The following is a 21,962-nucleotide window of genomic DNA, read 5'->3' as shown; positions in this document are numbered from 1 at the left end:
ATTAATTTCCGCCATCCAAGCAAGCCCAGCGGGTTTTCAGACACCCAGTTCATCAGAATATTTTTCCGTGCACAGTATGCAAGAATATTAAATAGTTTCTTCGTGCCTGTCTAAAGATGATAAATTTGGTAAACCTAAAAGGAGAGATATCAGGTCTACTTTAATTTCAGTCTACACTACCCTCCCTATCTCTCCCCACCACAGCACTCCAATAAACACGGAGCCTGTGGCATGTCCAGAAGCAAGGGGTAAGAGTACCTACACTTATTTTACATTTGGGGCACATTGAAGATGCCCCTTTTAAACTTCACCAGATGGTCTGGTGCCAGATGAACCCTGTGCAGAACTTTTAACTGCGTAGCGCATGTCCTATAACATATTGAGATCTTTCACGTGTTCTACCAAGTGTTCTCCCAATTTTCAGAAGAGATCTCCACTCCTAGCTTTTTGCTCCCAGACCTCACATAACCAGTTAATATCCTGCCAGGCCCTGCCATTCAGCAGGCAATAGAGGGCACTAATCTAAAGGGTGCTTGTGGAACGTAGCAACAATCTTTCTGTATTGGGCTTATAGGGCTTAGTGAGAAGCGTAGTCTTCTTCTGGATGAAATCACTAACCTGAAAAAAATGGAAAATATCTCTGCTGGGCAACCCGTATTTGTGGCTCAGTTACTTGAAAGTTAACATAACATCCCCCCTCAAACAAGTCTCCCGAACTGGAAACTCCTCTCGCTGCCCATAATTTGAACCCTGAGTCCATCACCTCTGGTCAGAACCCTGGCATACCAACTGTAGGCATAAGTGGCAAAGTCTTGGATAAGTAACCCTCACTCTGGTGCATCACCCTCCATGCCTTGACTGTACTAATAACAATGGGGTTCTGGCAGTGGTCCATAACTGTCCTCCTCTTACCAATGAACAGCAGGTTAAGAAGAGGGCACTTTTCCTGGGAGGCCTCGATATCCAGCCATATCGAGCCCAGATTGTTACCTATCCAATCGCAGACAAAGGACAGCAGGGAACTCAGTTGATACCTCCTGATGTCTGGGAAATCAACTCCACCCCCTCCTTGGGGCAACTGCAATTTAGTAAGTTTAAAGAGAGGCTGCCCACAATGCCAGACAATGGAATCAAACCAACCTATAAGTTTCCGCAGCATTGACCTGGGAAACATTATAGGGAGCATATGTATGGGATAAAGCAAACGAGGAAGAACATGCATCTTAGTGAGAGATATTTGGCCCAACCATGAAATTGGAAGAGCCTCCCATCTCTGGAGATCCCGCCTAATATTGTTGAGCAAGTGAGCAAAGTTAGTCCGAAATAACTGATCAAACTTGGGGGTAATAAAAATGCCTTGGTATTGGAACCCTGCCTGTGACCACTTAAAGGGGAACCCAGGGCGACCTTCAACCTCTGGCACTTCTTTAAGATTCCCCCAAAGGCGCAGCCTCTGACTTTGACTTTGCAATGTTGATCTTATATCCTGAAACAGTCCCAAATGAATTGATACATTGTATCAGATGGGGTACAGAGGTCATCTGATTCGATAAAAATAGCAGGACATCATCCGCATACAGTGTAATCTTGTGTAGCCTCGATCCAATTTCCTGAGCAGTTATGTGAACATTCTGACAAATGGCTCTGCCAGCTGTTCTATCACCAACGTAAACAACAAGGTGAAAGGGGGCAGCCTTGATGACTACCCCTACCAATCCTGAAGTTCCCAGGCTTCACCCCGTTGGTGATGACCGCAGCCATAGGATGGTGACATAAAACCTCCATCCACACCAACCCAAACCACTCTAAGACATAAAAAAGATACAGCCATTCCACCCCGTCAAATGCTTTCTCTGCATCTAAGGAAATCACCAACTTCTGAATTGATCGTTGCTGACAAGCTTGGACTATATTCAGCAACCCTCTAATATTAGAAGACCTATGGCCCTTTATAAAACCTGTCTGGTCCTCTTTAACAATCTGGGGCAACACCTTTTCCAATCTCAACGCCAAGATCTTAGACAAAATCTTGAAATCTGAATTTAATAGAGAGTTGGGCGTGTATGAGGCACAATCCTCAGGAGCCTTCCCCTTCTTAAGAATTAAGGAAATATTAGCTTCTCTCAAAGATGGTGGTACGCATATAGGAGTGATTGTACATCTCCAGCATTGGCCCTGACAGAATCCCTGTAAACTCGTCCTGTGACATTTTGTCTGCAATTACTTTATTTAAAGGTAGGGTGAAGACATCTACAAATATCCACCAGCCCCAACTCCTCACATAACTCAGTCACGTGCTTGGCCTGCGAATAAATAGTTGGGGGCCCACTAGGCATCCTGTCCACTGTTGGATCCAAAAGACAATTGAAATCCCCCCCCCCCTTAATAATGTGCCATGTTCCAAAGGCACTCAACTTAGAAGGCATGAATCAAAAATTTGAAACGATGTGCTCGAGGACAGTAAAGATTTAAAATGCCATATTCCTCCTTATGTATCAGGGCCTTAAGTATCACAAACTGCCCCTGCTCATATTTCACCTGCTCTAATGTGAATGGAAGATTTTTCTGGATAAGTACTATCAGTCCCCTACTTTTAATAGTAAAGGATGAAAAGAATAAGCGGTCATAACCCCCCTGTTGTAGCTTCAGGTCTTCCCCATCATCAAAATGGGTTTGCTGCAATAAAGCAATATCAAACGTTTCCCTCTTAAGGCTAGAAAGTACTCTTTTTTTTTCCCTTTTAACAGGTGAATGACTTCCCTTGATGTTCCAGGTGCACCATTTAACAAGACACTTAGCCATATACCCTTTCAGAGAACCTTGAACCCCTGGAAGGGAGAACCCTGCTTATAAAGCGCCGAGCCCAAGTAAATAAAGACTCAGAGTTATCGGGTCATAGAGAGGTACAGCATGGAAACAGACCCTTCGGTCCAACCTGTCCATGCCGACCAGATATCCCAACCCAATCTAGTCCCACCTGCTAGCACTTGGCCCATATCCCTCCAAACCCTTCCTATTCATATACCCATCCAAATGCCTCTTAAATGTTGCAATTGTTCTTGCCTCCACCACTTCCTCTGGCAGCTCATTCCATACACCGTGGGCGGCACGGTAGCACATGGTTAGCACTGCTGCCTCACAGCGCCAGAGACCCGGGTTCAATTCCCGCCTCAGGCGACTGACTGTGTGTGTGGAGTTTGCACGTTCTCCCCGTGTCTGCGTGGGTTTCCTCCGGGTGCTCCGGTTTCCTCCCACAGTCCAAAGATGTGCAGGCCAGGTGAATTGGCCATCTAAATTGCCCGTAGTTTTAGGTAAGGGGTAGAAGTAGATGCAGGGGTATGGGTGGGTTACGCTTCGGCAGGGCGGTGTGGACTTGTTGGGCCGAAGGGCCAGTTTCCACACTGTAAGTAATCTAAACATGTGGAAAAAGTTGCCCCTTAGGTCTCTTTTATATCTTTTCCCCTCTTGCCCTAAACCTATGCCCTCTAGTTCTGGACTCCCCGACCCCAGGGAAAAGACTTTGCCTATTTACCCTATCCATGCCCCTCATAATTTTGTAAACCTCTATAAGGTCACCCCTCTGATGCTTCAGGGAAAACAAACCCAACCTGTTCAGCCTCTCCCTATAGCTCAAATCCTCCAACCCTGGCAACATCCTTGTAAATCTTTTCTGAACCCTTTCAGGTTTCACAACATCTTTGCGATGGGAAGGAGACCAGAATTGCACACAATATCCTATACAGCCGCAACATGATCTCCCAACTCCTGTACTCAATACTCTGACCAATAAAGGAAAGCATACCAAATGCCGCCTTCACTATCCTATCTGTGACTCCACTTTCAAGGAGCTATGAACCTGCACTCCAAGGTCTCTTTGTTCAGCAACACTCCCTAGGGCCTTACCATTAAGTGTATAAGTCCTGCTAAGATTTGCTTTCCCAAAGTGCAGCACTTCGCATTTATCAAAATTGAACTCCATCTGCCACTTCTCAGCCCATTAGCCCATCTGATCAAGATCCTGTTGTAATCTGAGGTAACCCTCTTCGCTGTCCACTACACCTCCAATTTTGGTGTCATCTGCAAACTTACTAACTGTACTTCTTATGCTCTCATCCAAATCATTTATGTAAATGACAAAAAGTAAAGGACCCAGCACCGATCCTTGTGGCACTCCACTGGTCACAGGCCTCCAGTCTGAAAAATAACCCTCCACCACTACCCTCTGTCTTCTACCTTTGAGCCAGTTCTGTATCCAAATGGCTAGTCGTCCCTGTATTCCGTGAGATCTAACCTTGCTAACCAGTGTCCCATGGGGAACCTTGTCGAATGCCTTACTGAAGTCCATATAGATCACATCTACTGCTCTGCCCTCATCAATCCTTTTTGTTACTTCAAAAAACTCAACCAAGTTTGTGAGACATTATTTCCCACACACAAAGCCATGTTGCCTTTCCAAATACATGTACATCCTGTCCCTCAGGATTCCCTCCAGTGCCTACCACTGACGTCACGCTCACTGGTCTATAGTTCCCTGGCTTGTCCTTACCACCCTTCTTAAACAGTGGCACCATGTTAGCCAAGTTCCAGTCTTCCGGTACCTCACCTGTGACTATCGATGATACAAATATCTCAGCAAGAGGCCCAGCAATCACTTCTCTCGCTTCCTATAGAGTTCTTGGGTACACCTGATCAGGTCCTGGGGATTTATCCACCTTTAACCGTTTCAAGACATCCAGTACTTCCTCCTCTGTAATCTGGACGTTTTGCAAGATGTCACCATCTATTTCCCTACAGTCTATATCTTCCATATCCTTTTCCACAGTAAATACTGATGCAAAATACTTGTTTAGTATCTCCCTCATTTTCTGCGGCTCCACACAAAGGCTGCCTTGTTGATCTTTGAGGGGGCCCAATTCTCTCCCTAGTTACCCTTTTGTCCTTAACGTATTTATAAAAACCCCTTAGATTCTCCTTAACTCTATTTGCCAAAGCTATCTCATGTCCCCTTTTTGCCCTCCTGATTTTCCTCTTAAGTGTATTCCTATTGTCTTTATACTCTTAAGGATTCACTTGATCTATCCTGTCTATACCTGACATATGCTTCCTTCTTTGTCTTAACCAAACCCTCAATTTCTTTAGTCATCCAGCATTCCCTATACCTACCAGCCTTTTCTTTCACTCTGACAGGAATATACTTTCTCTGGATTCTCGCTATCTCATTTCTGAAGGCTTCATATTTTCCAGCCGTACCTTTATCTGCGAACATCTGCCCCCAATCAGCTTTCGAACGTTCTTGCCTAATTGGCCTTTCTCCAATTTAGAACTTCAACTTTTGGATGCAGTCTATCCTTTTCCATCACTACTTTAAATCTAATAGAATTATGGTCGCTGGCCCCAAAGTGCTCCCCCACAGACACCTCAGTCTCCTGCCCTGCCTTATTTCCCAAGAGTAGGTCAAGTTTTGCACCTTCTCTAGTAGGTCCATCCACATATTGAATCTTTTGAAGAATTGTGCATACAAACTACTCTATCATAACTACAAACAACTATTGCTGCCAAAAAAAACCACAAAGAAAACTAACTATAAAACCTTGAATGGGAGACTCTCTCTCTCCCCTGCCCATAGGGGGCATTCACCTTACCCACCCCCTCCTTCACAGCTCCTTCAATCCTGGATCATGCCCAGCCTTAGGGGGAAAAACAAGAAGATGATCCTTAAATGAACAAAAAAAAGACAGTCAGGATGAGCACTCCGCCCATCCTTGGCTTCATGTCACCCCTACTTGTGACTAAAAGAGAGAGAGAAAGGGAAAAAAAGAAGGGAAAACACAGGGAAAGAAAGAAAAGAGGATGAACATTAACCATATTCTTCAGCCCAGTCTGTCTATTTTAAAGTGTCTACAAAGTTTTTAGCTTTATCTGCTGAGTCAAATGTATAAACGGAGTCCTTGTGGCTGAAATGGGCACTGTGGGGTACCTCATGGAGTACTGGATACCCAGGTTCCTCAGCCTCTTTTTAACGTCATCAAAGGATTTCCTCTTTCGAATTAAAGTTTCTGAGATATTCTGGAAAACAGGATTTTTGACCCCTTGTGCAGCAGAGCCTGTGGGTCTTTTCCCAGTAATCTGGAGGCTTCTATTACTTTTTGCTTGATCTTGTATGAGTGGAAGTGCACTAGGGTCGGGCGGGGGTGCTGTACCATCCCAGACCTGTGCACTGCAGTCCAATAGACTCTTTCAATCTGCGGCCGGCTGGACTCAATTTGAAGGCCCAAAACCTTCGGCAGCCAACTTTCAAAGTAGCTGACTGGCTACCCACCTTCTTCACCCTCAGGGTGCCCGACAATCTGAAGATTCATCCACCGACCTCGATTTTTGAGGTCATCAACCTGGTCTCTTAAGGCCGCACCTCTTGCTCCAGCACCTGGATCCAACCAGATGAGGACTTTACCGCTGCTTTTGAGGCCTTGGTTCGACCCTCCACTTCCTCCAGCCGCTCTCCGGGGTCCTGGATCTCCCATTCATGCTTCTGCAGCATGGATGCAATGGGTTGGATCTGGGCATGGATCTCCTCACAGGTCTCCTCAATCACAGCCCCAAACTTTAAGTCTTTCCATCGCCACTGCCAATTCCTGGGAATGTCAGGTCCTTGGGGGTTGGGGGGGGTGAGGTGGGAAGTGTTGCTGCTGTGGTCTCTGCTGTGCTTGGTGCTGCAGGGGACTGTCCTCCCTGCTGCTGTTTGCTCGCTCCCTTTTCCTTTGGCATCCTTCCCATTCCCAAATATTAACAAATATATGTTCTGTAAGGTTTTAAACAAATAATTCCTCCACATGGTCAGGGATGGCAAAAAACACCAATATGTCTTGGCTTTTAGGCAGAGCTGTCCACAGAATTGCCACCATCTTGCCAATTATTAATTATTGGTTTTATTCCTTTCCCCTACTTTTGAATAGGGTGGAACACTTGCACTAGTTTAGGTTTTTGGTGCTGCTCACATTTTTAAGGAAGATTGAAAGATTATGTCTGATGGCTTTGCTATCAACACCCTTATTATTCTCAGTAAAGTAGGATATATCTCATCTGGATTAGGTGACAATTTTACTTTGAGCTTGGCTCATATTGCTAGTACCTCCTGCTTATTTAGTTTGACGTTCCAATATTGCTACTACCTTCTCTTTCACTGTGGCTTAGTTGGTAGCATTCTAATCTCTGAAACAGAAGGTTGTGGTTTCAAGTTTCAGCCCGAATTTGAGTGCAACAGCCAAAACTGACTGTACTGAGGAAATGCTGCATTGTCAGAGGTGTGTCGTGTTCACTTTTGTATGAATCTTTCAACTGAGGCCTTGTCCTCTCAAGTAGGCACAAATAATTCTCTGACATTATTTTATTGAAAGATCGAGGAATTACCTCTTCAAGGCCAATACTAATATTGGCAGCAGCCTCTTCTCTAGAGACGACAAATGCAAAATACTCATTTGTACCTCAGTCATGTCCTCTGCCAGAAGACTTTTATGGTTGCTGATCAGCTACACTTTTTTTCTTTAATTATCCTATTATTATTCAAATGTTTACAATAGACTTCTGGGTTTCCTTTTATGTACCTTCTCAACTAAGACAATACACTGTTTTGTCTTCCAATTTCCTCTCCCCTTGATTTTCTCCATAGTGTTTGTATTTAGCTTGGACCTTTATTTAGTTATGAATCTAATATTTATCACAAGCCTTTACTTTTGCATTTTAATCTCAATAGTTTTCATCATCTAGGGATCTGGATATCCTAACTTTGTCTAGTCTGCGTCTAATGTACTGTCCCTTTGAAAGCATACATTGCTAATTTACTGTGTAATCAAACTTCGGGCACATTTCTTTTCAGCTCGTGAAATTAGCCTTCCTCTGGTTGAGTAATTTCACATTTGACTTTTCCTTGTCCTTTTCTATAACTCCTCTAAGCTCAATAGTATTGCAATAATTGTTTTCCAAACACTTTGCCACTTTAATATAACTCATCTGAACCCGACCGTCATTCTTCTCATCGTTCCTCAAAATTAGGCCAACCATTGCTTCCTCCCTTGAGTGGAATAGTGCTGATGCCAAATATGTGATGTCAAGAAATATTGCAAATACTTAGCAGATCTGGTAACAGCTCTGGAGTGAGAACCAAAGTTAATATTTCAGGTAAATGATCTTTCACCAAAGAATTCTTTCTTGTTAGACTAGAAACATGCTATTCAAGAAAGTTCTCTAATACACATAGCAGTAACTATCCTTTTTCTTTGCACTTTACTCTATTACTTCCTTGTTCTTTTTTGACTCATCTGTGGGATTGTGAATGGCAAGGCCAGCATTTGTTGCCTATCATATTTCATTTGAAAACTTAAAGTCATAGTCATACAGCATGGAAACAAACCCTTTGGTTGAACCAGTTCATGCCAACCATAATCCCAACTAATCTAGTCCCACCTGCCTCTGCTTGGCAAATGTCCCTCTAAACATTTTTATTCATGTATTTATCTAAATGTGTTTTAAAGGTTGTAGCCACACCTGCATCCACCATTTCGTCTGAAAATTCATTCCACTTACAAACAGTGTAAAAAAAAAAAAAAAAAAAAAATTGGCCCTCATTTGTTTTTAAAAATAATTTCTCCTCTCACATTAAAATTATGTTCCCTATTGTTGGAATCTGCCAACCTAAGGAAAAGATGCCTGCCAATCACCTTATCTATACCTATCATCACTATATAAACCTTACAAGGCCACCTCATCAACCTGCTATGCTCCAATGAAAGAAGGATTCCTGAAGAAGGGCTTGTGCCCAAAACATTGATTCTCCTGCTCCTTGGATGCTGCCTGGCCTGCTGCGCTTTTCCAGCAACACATTTTTCAGCTCTGATCTCCAGCATCTTTCCATTCTGCTTCACAGGTCTTTGATAGATAAAGATACATTTAAGAGAGCAGATCTTTCTACAAACAGTCTCTCTAGTTGTTGGTGCTCGTTGCTCTTTGCCTCTTTGTCTAATATTTATACCCCAAAACATCAGATCATTTCATTGGTTTTAAGATTGTCAAAATACTAAATTCAAACTTATTGGAGTTTGTTATCTTGGGGCATAATATAAACTGATTGGCTGTATTGAATTTGTTCTTGTATCCAGGCAACACGGCTCTTAGCTAGATGTTTCAACCAAATATTACATTGTTACCTTGTTTCAGACTCTCTGTGCTTGTCTTAAGTCCTTGCTCGCTTTTCAAATCTCTTTAAGGTACAGTACCCCTACATCTCTATAACTGTAGTAAGTGGCCATCTTGAATCATCTTGAGTGTATCAAAAGAGAATGTAACCATCTCTCTTTGACTCTTCACACTATATTAACATTTCTGAATTCCTCATAATTGAGACGCTAGGTCAGGACTTCCCAAAATGGGGATTGGGATCCCAAAAGGGATCACAACACTAAATTTTAGGGTACAGAAGTCTCTGGCAGCAATGGTTGCCATGGAGCTTCAACTACGTTATTAAGCTGTGCTTCTGATTTAACAAACACCAGCTCTCACAGGCTCCTCCTCCACTCCCACTTTCTCATTGAGTGTTGCAACAATTTTCAATCTTGACATGGGGTTTGCAGTGGGAAAAGTTTGGGAGGCACTGTGTTGGTGGTGGAGTTACCTTTGGCTACCACTCTGTTGATGGAGGGAATGAATAAACTAATGGAAAGGGTGCTGATCTAAAGGGCTGTTTGTCCTGGATGAGTACAGCGTATTTATCACACTACTGATAAGTGCCTTGTAGAATGTGAACAGGTGTTAGGGAGTCAGAAATGAAGTTACTTGTAGCAGAATTCCCAACCCCACCAAGCATGGGCAGAGAAACTTTGACAATTATTTCCCTTCTGCACCTCTGAAATCCCACAGGTATTTATTTGCGATCCTATCTTTTTCCTCATCGAAATGCTGTCCATAGGAGACATCAATTGTAGGTGTAGGATTACTTTCCATGAGCACATTGATAATACCTCAGTTCAACCTCTCTTTTACCCATTTTATCCAACCATTGATGGACATGACTTCTGTGACCAGGCACCATTGGTCTGGCTATATGTGACTCTAGGCCCAAATAAAGTGGATGACTCTGAAGAGCCTTAAGCAATGAGTTAACTGCATCAAACTGCTACTGCTACAGTTCAAGAAGAAAGCTTGCTACCACCTTACCAGAGCAACCAGGCATGGATAACAAATGCCAACCTTGTCATTGGTGCCTACATGCCAGAAGTGAATAAAAAACATTCCCCTTTGCATTGGCTTGACAGGCAGGAAGTACAAATTGTGGACACCGAATCCATCTTCCAGATAACATGTCTTATGGTAATTGAAAAAGCAATAATCTCATTACATCAACTGATGCTACAAGTAAGCTTTGTTGGCTCAATAAAGCAGTAAAACTGAGAACATACAACTTTATTTCCATTTTTATTCAATAAAATGACATTGTTATTATTAGGTTGAGAAAAATTATATACTTCCTTCTAGATATTTCGAATCAACCTTTTCACATAAGTTATGACACATGTCTGGACCTGACGGAAATTGAACCCAAATCTTCTGATCAGAGTTAGGGTCAATACTACTGCACCACTAGACCCCTTTACAGTTCCTCCTCAAGCAATCGTAAACAACTAAACACCTAAAATTTTGCATCCGTTCACTCAATATTAAAGTTTGATAATACAATAATTAGTGTGATTGCAGTTATAGTGACCTACATTGGCTTCCTGTCACCCAAGCATTCAATATTTCGACCATCCAGGCCTGGAGGAAATATGCTTCAGAGAAATTTACCACAGATATTCTGAGAGTAACCTGTTTAAATGGCTACAGATAAAATTTCTGTTTGAGTGCTTGATGGTATGCAACATTTGTCAAAACAATATCATCCCTTCTTAGTAAGATTTAGTTTAATTCCATAATTAATGCAATTAAAGGATAACTGAAATATAATGGGATTACATGTGTCAGTACTGAATTCAGTGGAGCTTTCATATAGATTTAACAAAGCATCAAAGGATGACTGACTGGAGAACTATCAAGTGAAACCACTCTGCTCAAAAACATCCAGTGGCCATTGCTATATTTGTTTCAAAAGTGAGTAGAGATATTATTACCAACTGTTTCTCCACACCTGTAAAGTCATCAAGTGCCAATTCAATTCAATTCCAACCTGTGTAATCTATTTGATACTGACAATTTCTCAAAGGTTTCTAACCTCCATAGAAATTTACTTGCTATTTGTGAAAATGATTTAACTATATGCAACACAATGCATTATCCAGTTGTGGTTCAGTTTGAATCGCTGCAGTTGAATCAATACAAACCTCTTCCAGACCAAAGCAAGATGTTTCCTCCGGCATTTATAGTGGTTTGAATCTGCCGCTTCCGGTTGTCAGTTCCAGCTGTCCGTTGCAGTGGCCGGTATATTGGGTCCAGGTTGATGTGCTTATTGATTGAATCTGTGGACGAGTGCCGTGCCTCTAGGAATTCCCTGGCTGTTTTCTGTTTGTCTTGTTCTATAATAGTGTTGTTCCAGTCGAATTCATGTTGCTTGAAATCTGCATGTGTGGCTACTAAGGATAGCTGGTCATGTCGTTTCGTGGCTAGTTGGTGTTCGTGGATGCGGATCGTTAGCTGTCTTCCTGTTTGTCCTGTGTAATGTTTTGTGCAGTCCTTGCATGGGATTTTGTACACTACATTGGTTTTGCTCAAGTGGCAGATTCAAACCACTACAAATGCCGGAGGAAAGGTCACAGAAGTGCTTCACAGGAGGCTCCCAAGGACTGAGGATGTCACCTAGACAGGGGACGAAACGTCTGCAATACAAATTCCCAGCTCGGCGAACAGAACCACAACAATCCCAAAGGAACGAAGATAGGAAATTGCAGGAAATCTGGCACAAAACTTCCAGGGATTGCTCATTACTGGAAAAGTAACTGAGGACAGTGAGAAGCATGTGTTGTTCCTCTTTAAAGAAAAAGCAGCAAAAAAAAACCTGAGGAAACTGTAAGCTAGCAAGTTATATGTTATAGAAACTTTTATTACAGATTAAATCGTGGAGCAGTTTGACAGAAATAAAATCATAAAAGATAGCCATAAAGGTATAGTTTCATGAAGAGGACAGCTTGCACTCTAAGTTACAAGGTTTTTTTTGAGGTTGTGAAAAAGAAGTTTGACAATGGTAATGCAGTGGATGTGCTGCACTTAGAATTGAGTAAGGTCTGTGATAAAGTTCCTCCAAAAAAAGTGATATTGAAATCAAAGAAAGCAGAAGGAGTGAAAATATTTGACAAAGAATATTTGGTTGTTTAATAGAACCCAAGGTTTGGTGGAACAGGAACTACCGTTAGCCTAGAAGATTTTACTAATGAGGTGCCATTGTCATTTAGACCGCAAGCTGTAGTGGAGCAGAAATTATTTATTTATTATTTATTAAGTGTTAGCGCTATTAAAGGTGTTCTTTAATAGTGGGTATACCAGCATTTCCAGCCCATGCTAATTGACCTTCAGCACGAGGTGGTGGGCTCCCTCCTTGAATCACTTTAGTTAGCGATGTAGATACACCCACAGTCCTGTTAAGAAGGGAGCACAAGCAAGAACTAAGCTACAGGGTAATAGTGTTGTATAGGATGGGCTGAAGGGCTAACATTGATGATATTCTGACAGCTGCATGACCTTGAATGAGTCTGTGAACATTCCTATTCGTGCCAAAGATGGCATAATCAAACTTGCTTTCTGTACTGTTTTCTTTACTAGCTGTTTTGTTACACTGTATAAGAGAGAATTTCAGTCTAAGTTGTTGGACTCGAGGCTTAATTTCTGTGCTTATCAAGTGTACTGAGCCTTGTAGAAGTGTTAACTCTTCGTGGTCCAATTTGAATGCACTTTTGTATGTTGGTTGCGAGATGTCGTCTTGCACAATTTGTGTCTTCTTAGAGAAAGAACAAGCAAAGTATGTTGTGCCTGAATCAAACAGATGTTTGACTTCAGTTTTAAAATATTATAAGATTATATTCCATGGACTACAAATCTCTGGAATTAGATATGATGGTAAGAGTTAAGTTGTAAAATTGGAATGAAACAAAGTAATTAACGGTGGAGACTGGTGGCAAAAGACAAAAAAATTAGAATAATGGGTTGAAATGGCAATTGAGATTTAAATGCATTTTAGTGAAAAGGAAGTTTAGATGAGAGCACTAAATTGATAGTTTTCTCTTGATGATGTTTGTGTCCCTATGTTTCTTTTTAAGAAAGATTGACTTCATAATGAAACCACTAACAAAGCATTGGGACCATATGTGGAGAGGATAGTAAAACCTCATAGATCATTTGATGAAATCATGTGGGAGTCAAGAATGCGTGGTATGATCTTAGGACACCAATGTAGATTAGATTACTTAGTGTGGAAACAGGCCCTTCGGCCCAACAAGTCCACACCACCCCACAGAAGCGCAACCCACCCATACCCCTACATCTACCCCTTACCTAACACTACGGGCAATTTAGCATGGCCAATTCACCTGGCCTGCACATCTTTGGAGTGTGGGAGGAACCCGGAGCACCCAGAGGAAACCCACGCAGACACGGGGAGAATGTGCAAACTCCACACAGTCAGTCGCCTGAGGCGGGAATTGAACCTGGGTCTCTGGCGCTGTGAGGCAACAGTGTGCAAAAGTGAATGTTACCTCAGAGGTAACAAACATGAGGGAATACATGGTTAAAAATAACACTGAAGAATGGATCTCAGACATGCACACTGATTTGACAAAAGGATTAGTGAAAAGATAGTGACACAAAATCCATAGAAAAACCGACTTCAAAACAATGAAGGTACTATTAGTGAATGGTACATAAGAAGAATTACGATTAAAAATCAAAAGTTTTGGTTATTATATCAAAATGTTACAGAAATGAAAGAATATGTCATACAGCCATACAGTCATGGAGATGCACAGCACGGAAACAGATCCTTCAGTCCAACTTGTCCATGCCAACCAGATATCCTAATTTAATCTAGTCTCATTTGCTAGCACTTGGTCTACATCCCTCTAAAACCTTTCTATTCAGATGCCTTTTAAATGTTGTAATTGTACCAGCCTCCACCATTTTCTCTGGCAGCTCATTCCATACATCCACCACCCTCTGTGTGAAAAAGTTGCCCCTTAGGTCCCTTTTAAATCCTTACCCGTCTCACCCTAAACCTATGCTCTCAAGTTCTGGACTCTCCCACCCCAGGAAAAAGACCTTGTCTATTTATCCTATTCATGCTACTCATGATTTTATAAGCATCTATAAGGTCACCCCTCAGCCTCCGATGCTCTCCCTATAGCTCAAATCCTCCATCCCTGGCAACATCCTTGTAAATCTTTTCTGAACCCTTTCAAATTTCACAACATTCTTCCGGTAGGAAGGAGACCAGAATTGCACACAATATTCCAAAAGTGGCCTCACCAATGTTCTGTACAGCCACATGACCTCCCAATTCCTATACTCAATGTTCTGACCAATAAAGGAAAGCATACCAAACACTTTCTTCACTATCCTATCTACCTGTGACTCCACTTTCAAGGAACTATGAGCCTGCACTCCAAGGTACCTTTGTTCAGCAACACTCCCCAAGACCAGAGGAGTAATAGTGGATTGAGTGAAAGGGCCCATCGAGGGTGGCATGGTTGTTCAGTGGTTAGCACTGCTGCCTCTCACCACCAGGGACCCAGGTTAGATTCCAGCCTTTTATTCCTGATGAAGGGCTTTTGCCCGAAACGCCAATTTTGCTGCTCCTCGGATACTGCCTGAACTGCTGGGCTCTTCCAGCACCACTAATCCAAAATCTGGTTTCCAGCATCTGCAGTCATTGTTTTTACCATCGGATGACATACAGAACCCCCCCCCCCCCCATCTGGAACATTTGTATGACTTGACCAGTAGGTGAAATTGTAATGTGCTGGGACAGTTAGTATATATGAAACAAGGCTGAGCTAAGACTCAGATATGTTGGAGTTTGTGGTAAGAGAACCCTGGGAAAAATAAAAGGCGGGAAGCATACGCTGAAGGTAAGGCCTGATGAATGTTAGAGCTGCATTGTTTGATATCGTGTATATTGTAGCTCCCAGAGGGTACTTGCATACAGAGACAGTTACCACTCAATGATACAATCATTCATAAATTTGACAAGGAAAGAAACATTGAAGAAGTATCCTCAAGATAGATACAGATGAAGAGAGCTGGAGAAATTTCGAGTTGAGTTATTCTACTGTTAGTGGGAGAAGTGATCTGCGGATAGGGAACTGGAGATATAAAAAAACACATTAAGGAACCCAAATCTGGAATATCCTGTACTTTAGAGAAAATTATGTAAATAGACTAACTGAAACCAAATGTCGATGATATTCTGGTCGCCTCAGTCTGGTAACATTATTGGAAATGGAAAAAAAGTTACTGTTCAAGGGATAAGACAAGACTCAGGACAATTTAACTATTGTAGGAAATTTGTAGAAAATTGCAGTGAACTGTCCGGACCCCAGCAAAAAGAGGTGTGGGCTAGGTCAGAGAAAATTTGAATGGGAACCTAAGCAAGAGACATTCTTTGTCAAAATTGTGAGAAACAAAGCTCACACACCTCAATAATTGCAGTCCGAGACAAAATCTGAATCAGCAGTGTCCTTTATTTTACACTTGCGAGTGGGTGAGATGTCCAGTGCCTATAAGGTAGAGGACATACACACCCCAAGTTCAATTCATACATTATATTTATATGACTTGATGTCTTTTGTTTTACATCGCTCCTCCCCTGCTTACATCGCCCACTTCCCTAAGACCGGCCCCCATTACCCCTGTTTATCTCTTGCCTTATCCGGCCTTGTCTGTGACAAAATGCTTATTTCTGTCCTCACAAGGCTGTTTGACCTCATCCTGCTGTAGGTCATTGTTAGGCATATTCTTTCTTCATCATTATCTACCCCCTTCATCTGTGCCTTTCCCGAGGCTGTTCTGATCCCTATGACCCTTTTAATTGGGGTTTGTTCCTGTATTTTTATAAAAGTGGGAAGCAGATGTTTATACCTACTGTTTGTACAGGCGTATCTAGCTTAACTTCATCCCCTCACAACATCTTATCTATTTGCCCGTAATGTCTACCATTGTTTTACTGGCAAATCTCATTCTGACATACAATTTTAGCTAATACAAAAACAATTATTTATTTCCTCCACATCGTTTCCATTCTTGTTGACTCAGCTCGTGGCTAAAACAATTACAACACTGGTGTGAGTTCATTTTACTTTGTAAAATGGAATTGCAGAATTGCAGAAGTAACATTAATTTACCTATATCCCACAAAATCAAACAGACATTGGCTTCACACCAGCACGAGGACTCCTGCAACAGCACTAGCACTCCCTGACGTGAAAAAGCCATTTCACTCCTCTTGCAGTGAAAGCAAGGGCAATCAGTCTGCAGTAGTGCTACAGAGACACAGTGACAGGCTCAGGCCTGGAGGATACTATGCAAAATGGATCTGGTCATGATGGGGCAACATGTGTTCAAGTCTTCCAATGTACTACCTGGTCAGTAATCACATCCTCCCCCTTGACACAAATAAGGGAGGAAATCCACTCCCCACATAGTATAGTTTAGCTATTGGAAGCTGGCAAACTGAAAGGTATTATAGACAGTTGGTGAGCCAAAAGGGCAGCTGCGCTGTTGCCAGGAGACAAGCACATGGAAGTGATTAAAGACAATTAAGAGAACCCAGCAAGCTATGTGAATCAGGAAGAAGAAACACCTGATTGTATCCCCCTCATGGAACAGGAAGAAGAGAGACAGAGTCGAGTTAAGGAAGAGCCATGAGGGGTCAGATGTAAAATGCATATTTGTAAGTTGGGAGCAGAAGTACTATGATGGTGAGGCCCAGATGGGTGGGCCATGGTTAATTTGAAAGGGACATTATTGGCAGGAGAGAGGATAGAAGGATGTCACTCCGCTCAGGTAGCCGAACTAAAAGTACTTACTGCCACACTCCAGCTAGGAAAAGAATAGTTAACATTTACAGAGTAAAAGTGCCTTTGGTGTAGTCCATGACTGTATCATGGTATTGGCAAGACGAGGTTATCGAGTGGTAGTGTAGTTCAGCATGAGATTCCAGTGACATACCCAGTAGCAGCAGTAATTAAAATTAAAGCATACAGGAAGATCTAAACGCAAGGACAGAAAGGAACTGACGAACAGCCAGCTGGTCTGACTTACTCCATTTTTTGCTCTCTCCCTCTTGCAGGTGTTCAAGACCCTCAGCAGAACAGGATCGTCGACCCTAGAACGGGAGCCGGAATAGATTAATTTGCTTGCATGTATACAGGATGTGATTGCACGGCGACTGCACATAAGGATATAACTGCTATTAGCATAAGCATGAAAACGCTAATCCTCTATGGCGTCCTCTCAATATTGAGCCCATCGGAGGCAGACAGGTATGTGGCATGACGTGCTGGTTCCATCACGGCCTTCACGTACTTCAGGAGTGGGATATACTTCGTAGTTGTTCCCCGAAGGCCGCTGCGATCATTTAACGATACACCATATTGTTATATTATTCAGTCATTATAGTTTTCATTGTAGTTTTAATCTTCTAGTCTAGATTACATACTCATGCGGATGTTGCTGGTTTGCATCTGCAGTTGTAACATATTCTGCCAAATATCATCGGGGTGGATTGTATAGGATGGACTGAAGGGCTAGAATTGTTGGTAATATTCAACAGCTGCAAGACTTTTAATTAGTCCTGTGAACATTCCTCTACATGCCAAGGATGGCATTAGGAAACTTGTTTTCCGTACTGTTTTCTGTAGTAGTTGTTTCTAACACTGTATAAGAGAAAGTTTCGTTCCAAGATTGGAATCACGAACGGTGCCAGGAACAAACTTCCAGACCAGCCTTCAATCGAGGGGTCCCTGACATGCAGGAGGGCGTGAGGCTCACTGGTTTCTTTTTCTTCCTTTTTCATTTTTTTAATTACTCAATAGATGGTCATGTTTCAGTCTTTCTCTCTTTTCTGTTTTTTTAAAATAAATGTTCATATTTAAGCAAATTGCTATTGTTAAGTCTTAACTACATTTAACTGAATCCGAGAAGAATCGCTTGGATGCACTCTGTGATCCAAGACAAGCGTCAAGATTACGTCTGGATTGGAGGGGATCTTGGAAGTGGCAGTATTTTGATGAAATCTGCTGCCTTTGTCCTCTTGGATGGTAGGGGTCATGAGTTTGTCATGTCCATGATTGTCATGGGAAATGGTTAGATAAAGTACCCTTTGTGAGTTGCTGCAATGCAACTTGTATTTGGTATATGCTGTTGCCACAATGGATGGAGGGAATATTTAAGACATAGTGCCAATCATGTGGTTTGCTTTGTCCTTGATGGTATTCAGCTTCTTGATTATTATTGGAGCTATACTTATTTAGGTAGCTAGAGGGTATTCCATGATATTTCTGACTAGTGCCTTGTAAATGGTTGCTATGCTTTTTTTGGTGGAGATGGGGGCTGGAAGTAAAGAGGTGAGTTACTTTCCACTGAATTCCCAGCCTCAAACCTGCTCTTGTTGCCACAGTATTAATATGGCTGGTCCAGTTAAGCTAATGGTAACCCCCAGGGTGGTGTTAGTGGGGATTCAAAGATGGTAATGACACTGATTTCATTTTATTCATTCATGGGATGAGAGTATTGCTGGCTAGTCTAGAATTTATTGTTTATCCTCAGTTGCCTTGAGAAAATGGGAGTGAGTTGCCTTCTTGAAGTGCTGCAGTCCCTGAGATGTAGATCCACTCACTCATGGCTTTGCTGAGAAAGGAATTTCTGGATTTTGACCCAGTAACAGTGACTGGTAGTGATATAATTCCAAGTCAGGAAGATGTGAGGCTTGGAGGGAAATTGGAGTTGATAGTGTTCCCACATGTCTGCTGCTTTTGTTTTTCTGGATATTTGATGTTGTGGGTTTGAAAGGTGCTGTCAAAAGAATCACTGGGTTGATGCAGAGCAACTTTAGATGGAACTTTCTCATGCCATTTTATGTCATTGGTACAGGGAGTGAATGTTGAAAGTGATGAACGGAATGTTAATCAAGCAGGCTGGTTTGTCTTGGATGGTGACAATCATCTTGAGTGTTATTGAAGCTGCACCCATCCAGGCAAGTGGAGAATATCCTATTAAACTCCTAAATATAGATGATGAGGAGGCAATGGGGAGACAGATGAGTCACTTACATAGAATTCATAATCTCTGCCTTGCTCTTGTAACCATAATATTTATATAGTTGATTCAGTTCAGTTTATGATCAATGGTAACCCCCCAAGATGTTAAAGTGGGGATTCAGTGATGGTATTCAAGTGCCATTGATTGTCATGGGAGATGATTGGATTCTCTCTTGTTTGAGATACTCATTACCTGGCACTTATGTAGTACAAATGCTATTTGCCACTTATCAGCCCAAGGCTGGATGTTGTCCAGGTTTTGCTGAAAGTTGACACAGGCTGCATCAGTATCTGAGTGGATGGTGCTGAAAACTGTGAAATCATCAGTGAACATCTCCCCTTTTGACCTATAATTGTGAACATTGATGCAAATGCTTCAGTCTTGTCTTTTGCACTAATGTGTTGAATGGAAATAATTTGGATAATCCTGCTCTGGTTTATTGTTTAATTCTTCACCACTGTTCCTGACTGGATACTTCAGAAAATCCTTTGTAAAGGTACCACATGGTAGACTAATTAGTAAAGCTAGATCACATAGAATTCAGGGTGAACTTGCCCATTGTATACAAAATTGGCTTTAGAAGACAGAGTATGGTGGTGGACAGTTGTTTTTTTTTTGGACTGGAGGCCTGTGACCAGTGATGTTCCACAGGGATTGTATTAGGTCCACTTTTGTTTGTAACTTATATAAATTACTTGGATATTGAAGGTATGGTTGGTAAGTTTGTAGAAGGCACCAAAATTATCGGTATAATGGACAGTGAAGAAAGTTTTATCTAAGATTTCAAAGAGATCTTGATCAATTGGGTCAGTTGGCTGAGGAAGATGGAGTTTAATTTGGATAAATGTGAGATATTGCATTTTAGTAACACAAACACGATCAGAACTTATACAATTAATGGTAAGGCCTTGGGTCGTGTCGTAGAACAGAGAAACCAAGGAATTCAACTGTGTAATTCTTTGAAATTTGCAAGAGAGATAGACAGGGTAGTGAAGAAGGTGTATAGCACACTTGCCTTCCTTGCTCAGACCTCTGAGTGTAAGAGTTGGGACGTCAGGTCGAGGTTGTACAGTGTGTTGGTGAGGCCTCCTTTGGAGTACTGTGTGCAGTTTTCATTGTCCTGTTATAGAAAGGATATTATTAAACTGGAAGGGTTGAGAAAAAACTTACCAGAATGTTACTAGGAATGGAGGGTTTGAGATATAAAAATAGACTGGAAAGGCTGGGACGTTTTTCACTGAAACCTAAGAGGTTTGGCGGGGGTGACCTTGTTGAGGTTTATGAGGAGCTTAGGCAAGATGAATCACAGGAGTCTTTTCCTCAAGGGTGGGGTAGTTTAAAACTAGGGGGCATATGTTTAAGGTGGAAGAGAAAGATTTGACAAGGACATGAGGACAACTTCTATACACAGAAAGTGATTTGTATGTGGAATGAACTGCCAGAACAAATGGTGGATGCAGGTACAGTTATAATATTTAAAAGATATTTGAATAAGTTCATGAATGGGAAAAGATTGAAGGAAAATAGGCAAAACGCAAGTAGGTGGGACTAGTTTAGTTTGAGAACATGGTTGGCGTGGACTGATTGGACCGAAGGGTCTGTGTCCATGCTGTATAACACTGACTAGATGATACAGCAGGACTGGAACAGCTTAGACCTGATCAATTTATTGTGCGTTTGCATGGGTGCTTCTAATGCAAGTAGTTTTGTGTTGTACCTTCACCAGTTGTCATTTAAACCTGTTGGACTATAACCAGATGTTGTGTGATTTTTAACTTTGTACACCCCAGTCCAACACCGGCATCTCCATATCATGACGACATGATGGGGAACTTATCAACAAGGACTGCATACTCAAAGTTCTAGACCTGGGCTTGAAGACACACTTCACACTCAACATGCAAATATATGAACAGATCAATGGAACTCCTAAGAGCTCACCCATCTCTGGGCTCATAGCAGAAGCAGTGATGCAAAGATTGGAACAAACAGTCCTACCACAAATCCAACCCAAACTCTGGATCAGACATGTAGATGACATTTTTGTTATCATTAAGAGCACAGAAATTGATAACACACACTGGATCGTCAACAACATACTCAGAGATCAGATTTACGTGAGAGGAGGAAACCAACAGTTGACTACCATTCTTGGACGAGATGGTACAAAGAACTCAGAATGGTGAATGCACCATAAAAGTGTACAGGAAAACCACACACATCGAGCAGGACCTGAATTACAACAGCAACCATTCAAATGAGTGGTGGTATGGTGACTAGTGATTAGCACTGCTGCCACGCATTGCCAGGGACCAGGATTCGATTCCAGCCTCAGGTGACTGTCTGTGTGGAGTCTGTACATTCTCCCCGTGTCTGCATGGGTTTCCTCCAGATGCTCCGGTTTCCCCTCTCAATCCAAAGATGTGCAGGTCAGGTGAATTGGCCATGCTAAATTGCCCATTATGTTAGGTGCATGAGTCAGGGGTAAATGTGGGGAATGGGTCTGGGTGGGTTGCTCTCCTTGGGGTCGGTGTGGACTTGTTGGGCTGAAGGACTTATTCCCATAACTGTAGGGAATCTAATCTAATCAAACACACACAAGAGAGGCTGCATTACCACCCTGTTCAATGACGAAGAAGAAGAAGACCTGCAACTTCATCCGCAAATGCCTTCGAGAC

At 42.1% G+C, this 21,962-nt stretch overlaps 1 protein-coding gene across 3 annotated transcripts in view; it reads right to left on the bottom strand.

The window, feature by feature from the left end:
- The window catches only part of LOC140453474 (synaptotagmin-like protein 1), a 153,532-nt gene that overhangs the window by 125,170 nt on the left and 6,400 nt on the right, over window positions 1-21,962 (bottom strand). The window contains exons 2-3 of one of the 3 annotated variants that reach the window (XM_072548179.1): window positions 20,300-20,404; window positions 17,287-17,350 (exon numbers count right to left, since the gene is read on the bottom strand). The exons of 1 other annotated variant lie outside the window; for it this stretch is intronic. The gene's annotated coding sequence lies outside the window, so the exon portion shown is untranslated. The remainder of the gene's footprint in view (window positions 1-17,286; window positions 17,351-20,299; window positions 20,405-21,962) is intronic. One more of the 3 variants, XM_072548181.1, reaches the window with a different exon arrangement.

The sequence above is a fragment of the Chiloscyllium punctatum genome, chromosome 27, assembly GCF_047496795.1.
Source record: "Chiloscyllium punctatum isolate Juve2018m chromosome 27, sChiPun1.3, whole genome shotgun sequence".
Classification (NCBI taxonomy): Eukaryota; Metazoa; Chordata; class Chondrichthyes; order Orectolobiformes; family Hemiscylliidae; genus Chiloscyllium; species Chiloscyllium punctatum.
This window is presented reverse-complemented; position numbering and strand designations above follow the sequence as displayed.